Source organism: Nicotiana attenuata, unplaced genomic scaffold (genome assembly GCF_001879085.1).
Source record: "Nicotiana attenuata strain UT unplaced genomic scaffold, NIATTr2, whole genome shotgun sequence".
Classification (NCBI taxonomy): Eukaryota; Viridiplantae; Streptophyta; class Magnoliopsida; order Solanales; family Solanaceae; genus Nicotiana; species Nicotiana attenuata.
The window spans coordinates 157,495-160,152 of NW_017671263.1; positions in this window are offsets into that span (position 1 = coordinate 157,495).

The window sequence follows — 2,658 nt, forward strand, 5'->3', positions numbered from 1 at the left end:
CTGGAAAACACAAAAGTCAGGAAAGAATTTGCAGCACACTGAAGTTCTTTAGTTATTTTGATACTGAAAGAAGATTATACTTAAATTGAGGCACATGAAATACATTAGTTATAGTGCTTTTGTTAGAAATTGAACTTGCCCCTGTGTTTGTGACTATAGACACATCACCATTCGGTAACATAACCTTCTTAGGATTTGACTGTTTGAACTATTGTAGACTTTTTCAGAAGGTTAGTATCTGACACCATATGGTTGGTTGCACTAGTGTCTATAATCCATTCCTATGAACCATTTGAAACCAATTATGCTGTATCAGTACATGTTACATTTGTAGATGAATCTTCATTGTTGGTGATTGTTGAGATTCCTCGTTTGTTCAACAGTTGAACAATCTGATCATATTGGTCATTTGTGAATGTATAGTTTCCCAATTGGCTTGCAACTGCTTCCAGTCCTTGATTATAGGATACTTGATTTCCACAAGCAGACTGATTTATGACATTAGTGTTCTGACCATATGCAAATGTAGGTGCTGTAAGATTTTGATTTTGATTGTAATCATTCCCACTCAAAATGTTAGCATTGTGAGCAGCATTATACCCTCTTTTCTTCTGTCTGAAATCTTGAGGATATCCCACAAGTTTATAACAGTATTCTTTTGTATGGCCTTTCAATTTGCAGTATTCACATTGAACATTAAAGTTCTTCTTGACCCTTTGATTTTGTCCACCTCCCCCATTTCTGGTATACATAGCAACTTCAAAGTTTCATACACGATTAGCTTCAAGAATTCCTGAATTGGCTGCTATAGACCTTTGACTTTCATCACTCACTATCAAGGAATAAGCCTCATTCACAATAGGTAGAGGTGTCTTCATTAGGAACTGGCTTCTTGCTTGTGAATAAGAATCATTTAACCCCATTAAAACTGGTACATCCTCAATAGTTAACAAAATCTCTTGATTTAGGACAATCGCACCCAGGAGAAGGGACTAAAGCTTCAAACTCCTCGCAAAGATCTTTAAGTTTTGAAAAATAAACTGAGACGGATGCAGAGCCTTGAGTTAATGTGGCTATTTCTTTATGCAAATTAAAAGTTCTTGAGCCATCAACTTTATTAAATCTCTCGGCTAAGTCTTCCCAAACTATTTGTGCATTAGATGCATACATAATTCCTCCAAGTAGACCTTTGGCCATAGAATTTATAAGCCAAGATAGAACAATGGCATTTATTTTTTCCCAATAATTTTCCATAGAATCTGGGAATCTATCTTTACTGTATGTACTATCAACCAACCTAATTTATTCCTACCCAACAGAGCTACCCGCATAGGCCTATTCCAAAAGAGTAATTTTCAATACCTGTTAGCTGAAATGAGATGATTTGAATTCCGCTAACATTTGTATGTGGGAGAAATAGTGGATGATTATAATCGTTCCCTGTCACTTGATTTATTTGATTTCTATAATTGAGTCCAGAATTGAGATTTGGAGTTTCTTCAGTTGTCCCCATTTTCGTCTTTCTTGTTTCTTTCTCAACAATGTAACACCCAGCTGTGGGGAATTCAGAAGAACGGAATTTTCACCAAGAGAATTTCAGAGAAGAACGATTGCGAAAGAAAATTTTAGATCAGGAGCTTCGATTTCACCAGCAAAGCTCTTATATCATGTTGATAATTGAGGAAGAAGAGAGAGTACAGAGATGATAGAGAGAAAGAGAGTGAAAATATATTATTAAAAATGATGATATCTGAGTACACGATAGCCCCTTTATACTTAGCTACTTTAACTACTAACCTAACAACTTAACAGATATTTAACAACTAATAACTAACTTATGTAGTAATTACTAATCTACCCGTATATTGTTTAACGGAATACTCGGGGTGCAAATTCAATGACTGGAATCAAGAAGCAGACATGGATGTGAAGCTTGATACTCAAGTTATCCCAAAGAGATGTAGTTTCAAGTATCTCGGGTCTATTATTCAAGGTAGCAGGGAGATCAATGAGGATGTCACGCATCGTATGGATGAAATGGAGGCAACGAAGGCTCGCATCCGATGTTCTATGTGATAACAATGTGCCGCCAAGAATTAAAGGTAAATGTCACAAATTGGTGGTTCATCCAACTAAGTTATATGGAGCTGAGTGTTCAGTCAAGAACTCCATGTACAGAAGATGAAAGTAGCAAAGATGAGGATGTTGAGATGGATGTTTGGGTTTACTAGGAGAGATAAAACTAGGAATGAAGTTATTTAGGACAAAGTGAGAGTGGAGGCTGAGATGGTTCAGACATGTTAAAAGATGAAGCAGTGGTGCTCCTGAGGTATGAGTGGTTGGCCATGGCGGGTTTGAAAAGAGGTCGAGGTAGGCCAAAGAAGTATTGGGGAGAGGTGATTAGGCAGGAAATGGGGATGTTTCACCTTAATGAGGACATGACCCTAGATAGAGAGTGTGGAGGTCGAGGAATAGGGTAGAAGGTTAGTAGGTAGTTCAAAGTCTCTCATTTTCTTATCAGTAGTACTAGTAGCACTCATGTCCCTTCATATTCGTAGATCTATATTACGTTATGTCGTTTAGTTCGCTTCAATTATCATATTTCCTTATTGTGACTATTTAGTAGTACTACTTGTTCCCCCCCCCCCCCCCCCCCCC